Raw genomic sequence first — 18,977 nt, forward strand, 5'->3', positions numbered from 1 at the left:
GATGATTTTTCTCCTTGGACAATGCTCCATCTTCTGGGATGCATCTGAGATTTCTCCCAGGCGTCTCCCGCAGAGTTTTCTCCAGTGCTTTAGGGCCCTGTGATCCCGGGTAGCAACCCCAGACTCCTCCAGGGAAGATACCCGAGATGATTTTTCTCCTTGGACAATGCTCCATCTTCTGGGATGCATCTGAGATTCCTCCCAGGCATCTCCCGCAGACTTTTTTCCTGTGGTTTGGTGCATGTAATCCCGGGTAGCAACCCCAGACTCCTCCAGGGAAGACACCCGAGATGATTTTTCTCCTTGGACAAGGCTCCATCCTCTGGGATGCATCCGAGACTTGTCGCAGCTATGTCCCTGAGTCTTTTCTCTTGCGGTTTAGGGTTCTGTCATCCCAGGTACCAACCCCAGACTCCTCCAGGGAAGACACCCAAGATGATTTTTCTGTCTTGACAGTGGTCCATCCTGCGGGACCTTCCCAGAACTCCTCCCAAGCGTCTCCCGCATAGTTTTCTCCAGTGCTTTAGGGCCCTGTGGTCCCGGGTAGCAACCCCAGACTCCTCCAGGGAAGATACCCGAGATGATTTTTCTCCTTGGACAATGCTCCATCCTCTGGGAATCAATAGAGACTCCTTGCCGGTATGTCCCTGAGTCTTTATTCCGGTGGTTTAGGGCCCTGTAATCCCGGGTAGCAACCCCAGACTCCTCCAGGGAAGATACCCGAGATGATTTTTCTCCTTGGACAATGCTCCATCTTCTGGGATGCATCTGAGATTTCTCCCAGGCGTCTCCCGCAGAGTTTTCTCCAGTGCTTTAGGGCCCTGTGATCCCGGGTAGCAACCCCAGACTCCTCCAGGGAAGATACCCGAGATGATTTTTCTCCTTGGACAATGCTCCATCTTCTGGGATGCATCTGAGATTCCTCCCAGGCATCTCCCGCAGACTTTTTTCCTGTGGTTTGGTGCATGTAATCCCGGGTAGCAACCCCAGACTCCTCCAGGGAAGACACCCGAGATGATTTTTCTCCTTGGACAAGGCTCCATCCTCTGGGATGCATCCGAGACTTGTCGCAGCTATGTCCCTGAGTCTTTTTTCTCGCGGTTTAGGGTTCTGTCATCCCAGGTAGCAACCCCAGATTCCTCCACGGAAGATACCCAAGATGATTTTTCTCTCTTGACAGTGGTCCATCCTGCGGGACCTACCCAGAACTCCTCCCAAGCGTCTCCCGCATAGTTTTCTCCAGTGCTTTAGGGCCCTGTGGTCCCGGGTAGCAACCCCAGACTCCTCCAGGGAAGATACCCGAGATGATTTTTCTCCTTGGACAATGCTCCATCCTCTGGGAATCAATAGAGACTCCTTGCCGGTATGTCCCTGAGTCTTTATTCCGGTGGTTTAGGGCCCTGTAATCCCGGGTAGCAACCCCAGACTCCTCCAGGGAAGATACCCGAGATGATTTTTCTCCTTGGACAAGGCTCCATCCTCTGGGATGCATCCGAGACTTGTCGCAGCTATGTCCCTGAGTCTTTTTTCTTGCGGTTTAGGGTTCTGTCATCCCAGGTAGCAACCCCAGACTCCTCCAGGGAAGATACCCGAGATGATTTTTCTCTTTGGACAACGCTCCATTTTCTGGGAAGCATCGGAGATTCCTTGCAGGTATGTCCCTGAGTCTTTATTCCGGTGGTTTAGGGCCCTGTAATCCCGGGTAGCAAACCCAGACTCCTCCAGGGAAGATACCCGAGATGATTTTTCTCCTTGGACAATGCTCCATCTTCTGGGATGCATCTGAGATTTCTCCCAGGCGTCTCCCGCAGAGTTTTCTCCAGTGCTTTAGGGCCCTGTGATCCCGGGTAGCAACCCCAGACTCCTCCGGGGAAGATACCCGAGATGATTTTTCTCCTTGGACAATGCTCCATCTTCTGGGATGCATCTGAGATTCCTCCCAGGCATCTCCCGCAGACTTTTTTCCTGTGGTTTGGGTCCATGTAATCCCGGGTAGCAACCCCAGACTCCTCCAGGGAAGACACCCGAGATGATTTTTCTCCTTGGACAAGGCTCCATCCTCTGGGATGCATCCGAGACTTGTCGCAGCTATGTCCCTGAGTCTTTTTTCTTGCGGTTTAGGGTTCTGTCATCCCAGGTACCAACCCCAGACTCCTCCAGGGAAGACACCCAAGATGATTTTTCTGTCTTGACAGTGGTCCATCCTGCGGGACCTTCCCAGAACTCCTCCCAAGCGTCTCCCGCATAGTTTTCTCCAGTGCTTTAGGGCCCTGTGGTCCCGGGTAGCAACCCCAGACTCCTCCAGGGAAGATACCCGAGATGATTTTTCTCCTTGGACAATGCTCCATCCTCTGGGAATCAATAGAGACTCCTTGCCGGTATGTCCCTGAGTCTTTATTCCGGTGGTTTAGGGCCCTGTAATCCCGGGTAGCAACCCCAGACTCCTCCAGAGAAGATACCCGAGATGATTTTTCTCCTTGGACAAGGCTCCATCCTCTGGGATGCATCCGAGACTTGTCGCAGCTATGTCCCTGAGTCTTTTTTCTTGCGGTTTAGGGTTCTGTCATCCCAGGTAGCAACCCCAGACTCCTCCAGGGAAGATACCTGAGATGATTTTTCTCTTTGGACAACGCTCCATTTTCTGGGAAGCATCGGAGATTCCTTGCAGGTATGTCCCTGAGTCTTTATTCCGGTGGTTTAGGGCCCTGTAATCCCGGGTAGCAAACCCAGACTCCTCCAGGGAAGATACCCGAGATGATTTTTCTCCTTGGACAATGCTCCATCTTCTGGGATGCATCTGAGATTCCTCCCAGGCATCTCCCGCAGACTTTTTTCCTGTGGTTTGGTGCATGTAATCCCGGGTAGCAACCCCAGACTCCTCCAGGGAAGACACCCGAGATGATTTTTCTCCTTGGACAAGGCTCCATACTCTGGGATGCATCCGAGACTTGTCGCAGCTATGTCCCTGAGTCTTTTTTCTCGCGGTTTAGGGTTCTGTCATCCCAGGTAGCAACCCCAGATTCCTCCACGGAAGATACCCAAGATGATTTTTCTCTCTTGACAGTGGTCCATCCTGCGGGACCTACCCAGAACTCCTCCCAAGCGTCTCCCGCATAGTTTTCTCCAGTGCTTTAGGGCCCTGTGGTCCCGGGTAGCAACCCCAGACTCCTCCAGGGAAGATACCCGAGATGATTTTTCTCCTTGGACAATGCTCCATCCTCTGGGAATCAATAGAGACTCCTTGCCGGTATGTCCCTGAGTCTTTATTCCGGTGGTTTAGGGCCCTGTAATCCCGGGTAGCAACCCCAGACTCCTCCAGGGAAGATACCCGAGATGATTTTTCTCCTTGGACAAGGCTCCATCCTCTGGGATGCATCCGAGACTTGTCGCAGCTATGTCCCTGAGTCTTTTTTCTTGCGGTTTAGGGTTCTGTCATCCCAGGTAGCAACCCCAGACTCCTCCAGGGAAGATACCCGAGATGATTTTTCTCTTTGGACAACGCTCCATTTTCTGGGAAGCATCGGAGATTCCTTGCAGGTATGTCCCTGAGTCTTTATTCCGGTGGTTTAGGGCCCTGTAATCCCGGGTAGCAAACCCAGACTCCTCCAGGGAAGATACCCGAGATGATTTTTCTCCTTGGACAATGCTCCATCTTCTGGGATGCATCTGAGATTTCTCCCAGGCGTCTCCCGCAGAGTTTTCTCCAGTGCTTTAGGGCCCTGTGATCCCGGGTAGCAACCCCAGACTCCTCCAGGGAAGATACCCGAGATGATTTTTCTCCTTGGACAATGCTCCATCTTCTGGGATGCATCTGAGATTCCTCCCAGGCATCTCCCGCAGACTTTTTTCCTGTGGTTTGGGTCCCTGTCATCCCGGGTAGCAACCCCAGACTCCTCCAGGGAAGATACCCGAGATGATTTTTCTCCTTGGACAAGGCTCCATCCTCTGGGATGCATCCGAGACTTGTCGCAGCTATGTCCCTGAGTCTTTTTTCTTGCGGTTTAGGGTTCTGTCATCCCAGGTACCAACCCCAGACTCCTCCAGGGAAGACACCCAAGATGATTTTTCTGTCTTGACAGTGGTCCATCCTGCGGGACCTTCCCAGAACTCCTCCCAAGCGTCTCCCGCATAGTTTTCTCCAGTGCTTTAGGGCCCTGTGGTCCCGGGTAGCAACCCCAGACTCCTCCAGGGAAGATACCCGAGATGATTTTTCTCCTTGGACAATGCTCCATCCTCTGGGAATCAATAGAGACTCCTTGCCGGTATGTCCCTGAGTCTTTATTCCGGTGGTTTAGGGCCCTGTAATCCCGGGTAGCAACCCCAGACTCCTCCAGGGAAGATACCCAAGATGATTTTTCTGCTTGGACAAATCTCCATCCTGTGGGATGCATCTGAGATTCCTCCCAGGCGTCTCCCGCAGACTTTTTTCCTGTGGTTTGGGTCCCTGTCATCCCGGGTAGCAACCCCAGACTCCTTCAGGGAAGATACCCGAGATGATTTTTCTCCTTGGACAATGCTCCATCCTCTGGAATGCATCCGAGACTTGTCGCAGCTATGTCCCTGAGTCTTTTTTCTCGCGGTTTAGGGTTCTGTCATCCCAGGTAGCAACCCCAGACTCCTCCAGGGAAGACACCCAAGATGATTTTTCTCTCTTGACAGTGGTCCATCTCGCGGGATCTACCCAGAACTCCTCCCAGGAGTCTCACGCAGAGTTTTCTCCAGTGCTTTAGGGCCCTGTGATCCCGGGTAGCAACCCCAGACTCCTCCAGGGAAGATACCCGAGATGATTTTTCTCCTTGGACAATGCTCCATCTTCTGGGATGCATCTGAGATTCCTCCCAGGCATCTCCCGCAGACATTTTTCCTCTGGTTTGGTGCATGTAATCCCGGGTAGCAACCCCAGACTCCTCCAGGGAAGATACCCGAGATGATTTTTCTCCTTGGACAAGGCTCCATTTTCTGGGAAGCATCGGAGATTCCTTGCAGGTATGTCCCTGAGTCTTTATTCCGGTGGTTTAGGGCCCTGTAATCCCGGGTAGCAAACCCAGACTCCTCCAGGGAAGATACCCGAGATGATTTTTCTCCTTGGACAATGCTCCATCTTCTGGGATGCATCTGAGATTTCTCCCAGGCGTCTCCCGCAGAGTTTTCTCCAGTGCTTTAGGGCCCTGTGATCCCGGGTAGCAACCCCAGACTCCTCCAGGGAAGATACCCGAGATGATTTTTCTCCTTGGACAATGCTCCATCTTCTGGGATGCATCTGAGATTCCTCCCAGGCGTCTCCCGCAGACTTTTTTCCTGTGGTTTGGGTCGCTGTAATCCCGGGTAGCAACCCCAGACTCCTCCAGGGAAGACATCCGAGATGATTTTTCTCCTTGGACAAGGCTCCATCCTCTGGGATGCATCCGAGACTTGTCGCAGCTATGTCCCTGAGTCTTTTTTCTCGCGGTTTAGGGTTCTGTCATCCCAGGTAGCAACCCCAGATTCCTCCACGGAAGATACCCAAGATGATTTTTCTCTCTTGACAGTGGTCCATCCTGCGGGACTAACCCAGAACTCCTCCCAAGCGTCTCCCGCATAGTTTTCTCCAGTGCTTTAGGGCCCTGTGGTCCCGGGTAGCAACCCCAGACTCCTCCAGGGAAGATACCCGAGATGATTTTTCTCCTTGGACAATGCTCCATCCTCTGGGAATCAATAGAGACTCCTTGCCGGTATGTCCCTGAGTCTTTATTCCGGTGGTTTAGGGCCCTGTAATCCCGGGTAGCAACCCCAGACTCCTCCAGGGAAGATACCCGAGATGATTTTTCTCCTTGGACAATGCTCCATCCTCTGGAATGCATCCGAGACTTGTCGCAGCTATGTCCCTGAGTCTTTTTTCTCGCGGTTTAGGGTTCTGTCATCCCAGGTAGCAACCCCAGACTCCTCCAGGGAAGATACCCGAGATGATTTTTCTCTTTGGACAACGCTCCATTTTCTGGGAAGCATCGGAGATTCCTTGCAGGTATGTCCCTGAGTCTTTATTCCGGTGGTTTAGGGCCCTGTAATCCCGGGTAGCAAACCCAGACTCCTCCAGGGAAGATACCCGAGATGATTTTTCTCCTTGGACAATGCTCCATCCTCTGGGAATCAATAGAGACTCCTTGCCGGTATGTCCCTGAGTCTTTATTCCGGTGGTTTAGGGCCCTGTAATCCCGGGTAGCAACCCCAGACTCCTCCAGGGAAGATACCCGAGATGATTTTTCTCCTTGGACAAGGCTCCATCCTCTGGGATGCATCCGAGACTTGTCGCAGCTATGTCCCTGAGTCTTTTTTCTTGCGGTTTAGGGTTCTGTCATCCCAGGTAGCAACCCCAGACTCCTCCAGGGAAGATACCCGAGATGATTTTTCTCTTTGGACAACGCTCCATTTTCTGGGAAGCATCGGAGATTCCTTGCAGGTATGTACCTGAGTCTTTATTCCGGTGGTTTAGGGCCCTGTAATCCCAGGTAGCAACCCCAGACTCCTCCAGGGAAGATACCCGAGATGATTTTTCTCCTTGGACAATGCTCCATCTTCTGGGATGCATCTGAGATTCCTCCCAGGCATCTCCCGCAGACATTTTTCCTGTGATTTGGGTCCCTGTAATTCCGGGTAGCAACCCCAGACTCCTCCAGGGAAGATACCCGAGATGATTTTTCTCGTTGGACAACGCTCCATTTTCTGGGATGCATCCGAGACTTGTCGCAGCTATGTCCCTGAGTCTTTTTTCTTGCGGTTTAGGGTTCTGTCATCCCAGGTACCAACCCCAGACTCCTCCAGGGAAGATACCCGAGATGATTTTTCTCTTTGGACAACGCTCCATTTTCTGGGAAGCATCGGAGATTCCTTGCAGGTGTGACCCTGAGTCTTTATTCCGGTGGTTTAGGGCCCTGTAATCCCGGGTAGCAAACCCAGACTCCTCCAGGGAAGATACCCGAGATGATTTTTCTCCTTGGACAATGCTCCATCTTCTGGGATGCATCTGAGATTTCTCCCAGGCTTCTCCCGCAGAGTTTTCTCCAGTGCTTTAGGGCCCTGTGATCCCGGGTAGCAACCCCAGACTCCTCCAGGGAAGATACCCGAGATGATTTTTCTCCTTGGACAATGCTCCATCTTCTGGGATGCATCTGAGATTCCTCCCAGGCATCTCCCGCAGACTTTTTTCCTGTGGTTTGGGTCCATGTAATCCCGGGTAGCAACCCCAGACTCCTCCAGGGAAGATACCCGAGATGATTTTTCTCCTTGGACAAGGCTCCATCCTCTGGGATGCATCCGAGACTTGTCGCAGCTATGTCCCTGAGTCTTTTTTCTTGCGGTTTAGGGTTCTGTCATCCCAGGTACCAACCCCAGACTCCTCCAGGGAAGACACCCAAGATGATTTTTCTGTCTTGACAGTGGTCCATCCTGCGGGACCTTCCCAGAACTCCTCCCAAGCGTCTCCCGCATAGTTTTCTCCAGTGCTTTAGGGCCCTGTGGTCCCGGGTAGCAACCCCAGACTCCTCCAGGGAAGATACCCGAGATGATTTTTCTCCTTGGACAATGGTCCATCCTCTGGGAATCAATAGAGACTCCTTGCCGGTATGTCCCTGAGTCTTTATTCCGGTGGTTTAGGGCCCTGTAATCCCGGGTAGCAACCCCAGACTCCTCCAGGGAAGATACCCGAGATGATTTTTCTGCTTGGACAAATCTCCATCCTGTGGGATGCATCTGAGATTCCTCCCAGGCGTCTCCCGCAGACTTTTTTCCTGTGGTTTGGGTCCCTGTCATCCCGGGTAGCAACCCCAGACTCCTCCAGGGAAGATACCCGAGATGATTTTTCTCCTTGGACAAGGCTCCATCCTCTGGGATGCATCCGAGACTTGTCGCAGCTATGTCCCTGAGTTTTTTTTCTTGCGGTTTAGGGTTCTGTCATCCCAGGTACCAACCCCAGACTCCTCCAGGGAAGACACCCAAGATGATTTTTCTGTCTTGACAGTGGTCCATCCTGGGGGACCTTCCCAGAACTCCTCCCAAGCGTCTCCCGCATAGTTTTCTCCAGTGCTTTAGGGCCCTGTGGTCCCGGGTAGCAACCCCAGACTCCTCCAGGGAAGATACCCGAGATGATTTTTCTCCTTGGACAATGCTCCATCCTCTGGGAATCAATAGAGACTCCTTGCCGGTATGTCCCTGAGTCTTTATTCCGGTGGTTTAGGGCCCTGTAATCCCGGGTAGCAACCCCAGACTCCTCCAGGGAAGATACCCAAGATGATTTTTCTGCTTGGACAAATCTCCATCCTGTGGGATGCATCTGAGATTCCTCCCAGGCGTCTCCCGCAGACTTTTTTCCTGTGGTTTGGGTCCCTGTCATCCCGGATAGCAACCCCAGACTCCTTCAGGGAAGATACCCGAGATGATTTTTCTCCTTGGACAATGCTCCATCCTCTGGAATGCATCCGAGACTTGTCGCAGCTATGTCCCTGAGTCTTTTTTCTCGCGGTTTAGGGTTCTGTCATCCCAGGTACCAACCCCAGACTCCTCCAGGGAAGACACCCAAGATGATTTTTCTCTCTTGACAGTGGTCCATCTCGCGGGATCTACCCAGAACTCCTCCCAGGAGTCTCACGCAGAGTTTTCTCCAGTGCTTTAGGGCCCTGTGATCCCGGGTAGCAACCCCAGACTCCTCCAGGGAAGATACCCGAGATGATTTTTCTCCTTGGACAATGCTCCATCTTCTGGGATGCATCTGAGATTCCTCCCAGGCATCTCCCGCAGACTTTTTTCCTGTGGTTTGGTGCATGTAATCCCGGGTAGCAACCCCAGACTCCTCCAGGGAAGATACCCGAGATGATTTTTCTCCTTGGACAAGGCTCCATCCTCTGGGATGCATCCGAGACTTGTCGCAGCTATGTCCCTGAGTCTTTTTTCTCGCGGTTTAGGGTTCTGTCATCCCAGGTAGCAATCCCAGATTCCTCCAAGGAAGATACCCAAGATGATTTTTCTCTCTTGACAGTGGTCCATCCTGCGGGACCTACCCAGAACTCCTCCCAAGCGTCTCCCGCATAGTTTTCTCCAGTGCTTTAGGGCCCTGTGGTCCCGGGTAGCAACCCCAGACTCCTCCAGGGAAGATACCCGAGATGATTTTTCTCTTTGGACAACGCTCCATTTTCTGGGAAGCATCGGAGATTCCTTGCAGGTATGTCCCTGAGTCTTTATTCCGGTGGTTTAGGGCCCTGTAATCCCGGGTAGCAAACCCAGACTCCTCCAGGGAAGATACCCGAGATGATTTTTCTCCTTGGACAATGCTCCATCTTCTGGGATGCATCTGAGATTTCTCCCAGGCGTCTCCCGCAGAGTTTTCTCCAGTGCTTTAGGGCCCTGTGATCCCGGGTAGCAACCCCAGACTCGTTCAGGGAAGATACCCGAGATGACTTTTCTCCTTGGACAATGCTCCATCCTCTGGAATGCATCCGAGACTTGTCGCAGCTATGTCCCTGAGTCTTTTTTCTCGCGTTTTAGGGTTCTGTCATCCCAGGTAGCAACCCCAGACTCCTCCAGGGAAGACACCCAAGATGATTTTTCTCTCTTGACAGTGGTCCATCCTGCGGGACCTTCCCAGAACTCCTCCCAAGCGTCTCCCGCATAGTTTTCTCCAGTGCTTTAGGGCCCTGTGGTCCCGGGTAGCAACCCCAGACTCCTCCAGGGAAGATACCCGAGATGATTTTTCTCCTTGGACAATGCTCCATCCTCTGGGAATCAATAGAGACTCCTTGCCGGTATGTCCCTGAGTCTTTATTCCGGTGGTTTAGGGCCCTGTAATCCCGGGTAGCAACCCCAGACTCCTCCAGGGAAGATACCCGAGATGATTTTTCTCTTTGGACAACGCTCCATTTTCTGGGAAGCATCGGAGATTCCTTGCAGGTATGTCCCTGAGTCTTTATTCCGGTGGTTTAGGGCCCTGTAATCCCGGGTAGCAAACCCAGACTCCTCCAGGGAAGATACCCGAGATGATTTTTCTCCTTGGACAATGCTCCATCTTCTGGGATGCATCTGAGATTTCTCCCAGGCGTCTCCCGCAGAGTTTTCTCCAGTGCTTTAGGGCCCTGTGATCCCGGGTAGCAACCCCAGACTCCTCCAGGGAAGATACCCGAGATGATTTTTCTCCTTGGACAATGCTCCATCTTCTGGGATGCATCTGAGATTTCTCCCAGGCGTCTCCCGCAGAGTTTTCTCCAGTGCTTTAGGGCCCTGTGGTCCCGGGTAGCAACCCCAGACTCCTCCAGGGAAGATACCCGAGATGATTTTTCTCCTTGGACAATGCTCCATCTTCTGGGATGCATCTGAGATTCCTCCCAGGCATCTCCCGCAGACTTTTTTCCTGTGGTTTGGGTCCATGTAATCCCGGGTAGCAACCCCAGACTCCTCCAGGGAAGATACCCGAGATGATTTTTCTCCTTGGACAAGGCTCCATCCTCTGGGATGCATCCGAGACTTGTCGCAGCTATGTCCCTGAGTCTTTTTTCTTGCGGTTTAGGGTTCTGTCATCCCAGGTACCAACCCCAGACTCCTCCAGGGAAGACACCCAAGATGATTTTTCTATCTTGACAGTGGTCCATCCTGCGGGACCTTCCCAGAACTCCTCCCAAGCGTCTCCCGCATAGTTTTCTCCAGTGCTTTAGGGCCCTGTGGTCCCGGGTAGCAACCCCAGACTCCTCCAGGGAAGATACCCGAGATGATTTTTCTCTTTGGACAACGCTCCATTTTCTGGGAAGCATCGGAGATTCCTTGCAGGTATGTCCCTGAGTCTTTATTCCGGTGGTTTAGGGCCCTGTAATCCCGGGTAGCAAACCCAGACTCCTCCAGGGAAGATACCCGAGATGATTTTTCTCCTTGGACAATGCTCCATCTTCTGGGATGCATCTGAGATTTCTCCCAGGCGTCTCCCGCAGAGTTTTCTCCAGTGCATTAGGGCCCTGTGATCCCGGGTAGCAACCCCAGACTCCTCCAGGGAAGATACCCGAGATGATTTTTCTCCTTGGACAATGCTCCATCTTCTGGGATGCATCTGAGATTTCTCCCAGGCGTCTCCCGCAGAGTTTTCTCCAGTGCATTAGGGCCCTGTGATCCCGGGTAGCAACCCCAGACTCCTCCAGGGAAGATACCCGAGATGATTTTTCTCCTTGGACAATGCTCCATCTTCTGGGATGCATCTGAGATTCCTCCCAGGCATCTCCCGCAGACTTTTTTCCTGTGGTTTGGGTCCCTGTCATCCCGGGTAGCAACCCCAGACTCGTTCAGGGAAGATACCCGAGATGACTTTTCTCCTTGGACAATGCTCCATCCTCTGGAATGCATCCGAGACTTGTCGCAGCTATGTCCCTGAGTCTTTTTTCTTGCGGTTTAGGGTTCTGTCATCCCAGGTACCAACCCCAGACTCCTCCAGGGAAGAAACCCAAGATGATTTTTCTGTCTTGACAGTGGTCCATCCTGGGGGACCTTCCCAGAACTCCTCCCAAGCGTCTCCCGCATAGTTTTCTCCAGTGCTTTAGGGCCCTGTGGTCCCGGGTAGCAACCCCAGACTCCTCCAGGGAAGATACCCGAGATGATTTTTCTCCTTGGACAATGCTCCATCCTCTGGGAATCAATAGAGACTCCTTTCCGGTATGTCCCTGAGTCTTTATTCCGGTGGTTTAGGGCCCTGTAATCCCGGGTAGCAACCCCAGACTCCTCCAGGGAAGATACCCAAGATGATTTTTCTGCTTGGACAAATCTCCATCCTGTGGGATGCATCTGAGATTCCTCCCAGGCGTCTCCCGCAGACTTTTTTCCTGTGGTTTGGGTCCCTGTCATCCCGGGTAGCAACCCCAGACTCCTTCAGGGAAGATACCCGAGATGATTTTTCTCCTTGGACAATGCTCCATCCTCTGGAATGCATCCGAGACTTGTCGCAGCTATGTCCCTGAGTCTTTTTTCTCGCGGTTTAGGGTTCTGTCATCCCAGGTAGCAACCCCAGATTCCTCCACGGAAGACACCCAATATGATTTTTCTCTCTTGACAGTGGTCCATCTCGCGGGATCTACCCAGAACTCCTCCCAGGAGTCTCACGCAGAGTTTTCTCCAGTGCTTTAGGGCCCTGTGATCCCGGGTAGCAACCCCAGACTCCTCCAGGGAAGATACCCGAGATGATTTTTCTCCTTGGACAATGCTCCATCTTCTGGGATGCATCTGAGATTCCTCCCAGGCATCTCCCGCAGACTTTTTTCCTGTGGTTTGGTGCATGTAATCCCGGGTAGCAACCCCAGACTCCTCCAGGGAAGACACCCGAGATGATTTTTCTCCTTGGACAAGGCTCCATCCTCTGGGATGCATCCGAGACTTGTCGCAGCTATGTCCCTGAGTCTTTTTTCTCGCGGTTTAGGGTTCTGTCATCCCAGGTAGCAACCCCAGATTCCTCCAAGGAAGATACCCAAGATGATTTTTCTCTCTTGACAGTGGTCCATCCTGCGGGACCTACCCAGAACTCCTCCCAAGCGTCTCCCGCATAGTTTTCTCCAGTGCTTTAGGGCCCTGTGGTCCCGGGTAGCAACCCCAGACTCCTCCAGGGAAGATACCCGAGATGATTTTTCTCCTTGGACAATGCTCCATCCTCTGGGAATCAATAGAGACTCCTTGCCGGTATGTCCCTGAGTCTTTATTCCGGTGGTTTAGGGCCCTGTAATCCCGGGTAGCAACCCCAGACTCCTCCAGGGAAGATACCCGAGATGATTTTTCTCTTTGGACAACGCTCCATTTTCTGGGAAGCATCGGAGATTCCTTGCAGGTATGTCCCTGAGTCTTTATTCCGGTGGTTTAGGGCCCTGTAATCCCGGGTAGCAAACCCAGACTCCTCCAGGGAAGATACCCGAGATGATTTTTCTCCTTGGACAATGCTCCATCTTCTGGGATGCATCTGAGATTTCTCCCAGGCATCTCCCGCAGAGTTTTCTCCAGTGCTTTAGGGCCCTGTGATCCCGGGTAGCAACCCCAGACTCCTCCAGGGAAGATACCCGAGATGATTTTTCTCCTTGGACAATGCTCCATCTTCTGGGATGCATCTGAGATTCCTCCCAGGCATCTCCCGCAGACTTTTTCCTGTGGTTTGGGTCCCTGTCATCCCGGGTAGCAACCCCAGACTCGTTCAGGGAAGATACCCGAGATGACTTTTCTCCTTGGACAAGGCTCCATCCTCTGGAATGCATCCGAGACTTGTCGCAGCTATGTCCCTGAGTCTTTTTTCTTGCGGTTTAGGGTTCTGTCATCCCAGGTACCAACCCCAGACTCCTCCAGGGAAGACACCCAAGATGATTTTTCTCTCTTGACAGTGGTCCATCTCGCGGGATCTACCCAGAACTCCTCCCAGGAGTCTCCCTCAGAGTTTTCTCCAGTGCTTTAGGGCCCTGTGATCCCGGGTAGCAACCCCAGACTCCTCCAGGGAAGATACCCGAGATGATTTTTCTCCTTGGACAATGCTCCATCTTCTGGGATGCATCTGAGATTTCTCCCAGGCTTCTCCCGCATAGTTTTCTCCAGTGCTTTAGGGCCCTGTGGTCCCGGGTAGCAACCCCAGACTCCTCCAGGGAAGATACCCGAGATGATTTTTCTCCTTGGACAATGCTCCATCCTCTGGGAATCAATAGAGACTCCTTTCCGGTATGTCCCTGAGTCTTTATTCCGGTGGTTTAGGGCCCTGTAATCCCGGGTAGCAACCCCAGACTCCTCCAGGGAAGATACCCAAGATGATTTTTCTGCTTGGACAAATCTCCATCCTGTGGGATGCATCTGAGATTCCTCCCAGGCGTCTCCCGCAGACTTTTTTCCTGTGGTTTGGGTCCCTGTCATCCCGGGTAGCAACCCCAGACTCCTTCAGGGAAGATACCCGAGATGATTTTTCTCCTTGGACAATGCTCCATCCTCTGGAATGCATCCGAGACTTGTCGCAGCTATGTCCCTGAGTCTTTTTTCTCGCGGTTTAGGGTTCTGTCATCCCAGGTAGCAACCCCAGACTCCTCCAGGGAAGACACCCAAGATGATTTTTCTCTCTTGACAGTGGTCCATCTCGCGGGATCTACCCAGAACTCCTCCCAGGAGTCTCCCGCAGAGTTTTCTCCAGTGCTTTAGGGCCCTGTGATCCCGGGTAGCAACCCCAGACTCCTCCAGGGAAGATACCCGAGATGATTTTTCTCCTTGGACAATGCTCCATCTTCTGGGATGCATCTGAGATTCCTCCCAGGCATCTCCCGCAGACTTTTTTCCTGTGGTTTGGTGCATGTAATCCCGGGTAGCAACCCCAGACTCCTCCAGGGAAGACACCCGAGATGATTTTTCTCCTTGGACAAGGCTCCATCCTCTGGGATGCATCCGAGACTTGTCGCAGCTATGTCCCTGAGTCTTTTTTCTCGCGGTTTAGGGTTCTGTCATCCCAGGTAGCAACCCCAGATTCCTCCAAGGAAGATACCCAAGATGATTTTTCTCTCTTGACAGTGGTCCATCCTGCGGGACCTACCCAGAACTCCTCCCAAGCGTCTCCCGCATAGTTTTCTCCAGTGCTTTAGGGCCCTGTGGTCCCGGGTAGCAACCCCAGACTCCTCCAGGGAAGATACCCGAGATGATTTTTCTCCTTGGACAATGCTCCATCCTCTGGGAATCAATAGAGACTCCTTGCCGGTATGTCCCTGAGTCTTTATTCCGGTGGTTTAGGGCCCTGTAATCCCGGGTAGCAACCCCAGACTCCTCCAGGGAAGATACCCGAGATGATTTTTCTCCTTGGACAATGCTCCATCTTCTGGGATGCATCTGAGATTCCTCCCAGGCATCTCCCGCAGACTTTTTTCCTGTGGTTTGGGTCCATGTAATCCCGGGTAGCAACCCCAGACTCCTCCAGGGAAGATACCCGAGATGATTTTTCTCCTTGGACAAGGCTCCATCCTCTGGGATGCATCCGAGACTTGTCGCAGCTATGTCCCTGAGTCTTTTTTCTTGCGGTTTAGGGTTCTGTCATCCCAGGTACCAACCCCAGACTCCTCCAGGGAAGACACCCAAGAAGATTTTTCTGTCTTGACAGTGGTCCATCCTGCGGAACCTTCCCAGAACTCCTCCCAAGCGTCTCCCGCATAGTTTTCTCCAGTGCTTTAGGGCCCTGTGGTCCCGGGTAGCAACCCCAGACTCCTCCAGGGAAGATACCCGAGATGATTTTTCTCCTTGGACAATGCTCCATCCTCTGGGAATCAATAGAGACTCCTTTCCGGTATGTCCCTGAGTCTTTATTCCGGTGGTTTAGGGCCCTGTAATCCCGGGTAGCAACCCCAGACTCCTCCAGGGAAGATACCCAAGATGATTTTTCTGCTTGGACAAATCTCCATCCTGTGGGATGCATCTGAGATTCCTCCCAGGCGTCTCCCGCAGACTTTTTTCCTGTGGTTTGGGTCCCTGTCATCCCGGGTAGCAACCCCAGACTCCTCCAGGGAAGATACCCGAGATGATTTTTCTCCTTGGACAATGCTCCATCTTCTGGGATGCATCTGAGATTCCTCCCAGGCATCTCCCGCAGACTTTTTTCCTGTGGTTTGGTGCATGTAATCCCGGGTAGCAACCCCAGACTCCTCCAGGGAAGACACCCGAGATGATTTTTCTCCTTGGACAAGGCTCCATCCTCTGGGATGCATCCGAGACTTGTCGCAGCTATGTCCCTGAGTCTTTTTTCTCGCGGTTTAGGGTTCTTTCATCCCAGGTAGCAACCCCAGATTCCTCCAAGGAAGATACCCAAGATGATTTTTCTCTCTTGACAGTCGTCCATCCTGCAGGACCTACCCAGAACTCCTCCCAAGCGTCTCCCGCATAGTTTTCTCCAGTGCTTTAGGGCCCTGTGGTCCCGGGTAGCAACCCCAGACTCCTCCAGGGAAGATACCCGAGATGATTTTTCTCCTTGGACAATGCTCCATCCTCTGGGAATCAATAGAGACTCCTTGCCGGTATGTCACTGAGTCTTTATTCCGGTGGTTTAGGGCCCTGTAATCCCGGGTAGCAACCCCAGACTCCTCCAGGGAAGATACCCGAGATGATTTTTCTCCTTGGACAAGGCTCCATCCTCTGGGATGCATCCGAGACTTGTCGCAGCTATGTCCCTGAGTCTTTTTTCTCGCGGTTTAGGGTTCTGTCATCCCAGGTAGCAACCCCAGACTCCTCCAGGGAAGACACCCAAGATGATTTTTCTCTCTTGACAGTGGTCCATCTCGCGGGATCTACCCAGAACTCCTCCCAGGAGTCTCACGCAGAGTTTTCTCCAGTGCTTTAGGGCCCTGTGATCCCGGGTAGCAACCCCAGACTCCTCCAGGGAAGATACCCGAGATGATTTTTCTCCTTGGACAATGCTCCATCTTCTGGGATGCATCTGAGATTCCTCCCAGGCATCTCCCGCAGACTTTTTTCCTGTGATTTGGTGCATGTAATCCCGGGTAGCAACCCCAGACTCCTCCAGGGAAGACACCCGAGATGATTTTTCTCCTTGGACAAGGCTCCATCCTCTGGGATGCATCCGAGACTTGTCGCAGCTATGTCCCTGAGTCTTTTTTCTCGCAGTTTAGGGTTCTGTCATCCCAGGGAGCAACCCCAGATTCCTCCAAGGAAGATACCCAAGATGATTTTTCTCTCTTGACAGTGGTCCATCCTGCGGGACCTACCCAGAACTCCTCCCAAGCGTCTCCCGCATAGTTTTCTCCAGTGCTTTAGGGCCCTGTGGTCCCGGGTAGCAACCCCAGACTCCTCCAGGGAAGATACCCGAGATGATTTTTCTCCTTGGACAATGCTCCATCCTCTGGGAATCAATAGAGACTCCTTGCCGGTATGTCCCTGAGTCTTTATTCCGGTGTTTTGGGGCCCTGTAATCCCGGGTAGCAACCCCAGACTCCTCCAGGGAAGATACCCGAGATGATTTTTCTCCTTGGACAAGGCTCCATCCTCTGGGATGCATCCGAGACTTGTCGCAGCTATGTCCCTGAGTCTTTTTTCTTACGGTTTCGGGTTCTGTCATCCCAGGTAGCAACCCCAGACTCCTCCAGGGAAGATACCCGAGATGATTTTTCTCTTTGGACAACGCTCCATTTTCTGGGAAGCATCGGAGATTCCTTGCAGGTATGTCCCTGAGTCTTTATTCCGGTGGTTTAGGGCCCTGTAATCCCGGGTAGCAAACCCAGACTCCTCCAGGGAAGATACCCGAGATGATTTTTCTCCTTGGACAATGCTCCATCTTCTGGGATGCATCTGAGATTTCTCCCAGGCGTCTCCCGCAGAGTTTTCTCCAGTGCTTTAGGGCCCTGTGATCCCGGGTAGCAACCCCAGACTCCTCCAGGGAAGATACCCGAGATGATTTTTCTCCTTGGACAATGCTCCATCTTCTGGGATGCATCTGAGATTCCTCCCAGGCATCTCCCGCAGACTTTTTTCCTGTGGTTTGGGTCCATGCAATCCCGGGTAGCAACCCCAGACTCCTCCAGGGAAGATACCCGAGATGATTTTTCTCCTTGGACAAGGCTCCATCCTCTGGGATGCATCCGAGACTTGTCGCAGCTATGTCCCTGAGTCTTTTTTCTTGCGGTTTAGGGTTCTGTCATCCCAGGTAGCAACCCCAGACTCCTCCAGGGAAGACACCCAAGATGATTTTTCTGTCTTGACAGTGGTCCATCCTGCGGGACCTACCCAGAACTCCTCCCAAGCGTCTCCCGCATAGTTTTCTCCAGTGCTTTAGGGCCCTGTGGTCCCGGGTAGCAACCCCAGACTCCTCCAGGGAAGATACCCGAGATGATTTTTCTCCTTGGACAATGCTCCATCCTCTGGGAATCAATAGAGACTCCTTGCCGGTATGTCCCTGAGTCTTTATTCCGGTGGTTTAGGGCCCTGTCATCCCGGGTAGCAACCCCAGACTCCTTCAGGGAAGATACCCGAGATGATTTTTCTCCTTGGACAATGCTCCATCCTCTGGAATGCATCCGAGACTTGTCGCAGCTATGTCCCTGAGTCTTTTTTCTCGCGGTTTAGGGTTCTGTCATCCCAGGTAGCAACCCCAGACTCCTCCAGGGAAGACACCCAAGATGATTTTTCTCTCTTGACAGTGGTCCATCTCGCGGGATCTACCCAGAACTCCTCCCAGGAGTCTCACGCAGAGTTTTCTCCAGTGCTTTAGGGCCCTGTGATCCCGGGTAGCAACCCCAGACTCCTCCAGGGAAGATACCCGAGATGATTTTTCTCCTTGGACAATGCTCCATCTTCTGGGATGCATCTGAGATTCCTCCCAGGCATCTCCCGCAGACTTTTTTCCTGTGGTTTGGTGCATGTAATCCCGGGTAGCAACCCCAGACTCCTCCAGGGAAGACACCCGAGATGATTTTTCTCCTTGGACAAGGCTCCATCCTCTGGGATGCATCCGAGACTTGTCGCAGCTATGTCCCTGAGTCTTTTTTCTCGCGGTTTAGGGTTCTGTCATCCCAGGTAGCAACCCCAGATTCCTCCAAGGAAGATACCCAAGATGATTTTTCTCTCTTGACAGTGGTCCATCCTGCGGGACCTACCCAGAACTCCTCCCAAGCGTCTCCCGCATAGTTTTCTCCAGTGCTTTAGGGCCCTGTGGTCCCGGGTAGCAACCCCAGACTCCTCCAGGGAAGATACCCGAGATGATTTTTCTCCTTGGACAATGCTCCATCCTCTGGGATGCATCCGAGACTTGTCGCAGCTATGTCCCTGAGTCTTTTTTCTTGCGGTTTCGGGTTCTGTCATCCCAGGTACCAACCCCAGACTCCTCCAGGGAAGACACCCAAGATGATTTTTCTGTCTTGACAGTGGTGCATCCTGCGGGACCTTCCCAGAACTCCTCCCAAGCGTCTCCCGCATAGTTTTCTCCAGTGCTTTAGGGCCCTGTGGTCCCGGGTAGCAACCCCAGACTCCTCCAGGGAAGA

Source organism: Vanellus vanellus (genome assembly GCF_965231255.1).
Source record: "Vanellus vanellus genome assembly, contig: HAP1_SCAFFOLD_39, whole genome shotgun sequence".
NCBI classification, from domain to species: Eukaryota; Metazoa; Chordata; class Aves; order Charadriiformes; family Charadriidae; genus Vanellus; species Vanellus vanellus.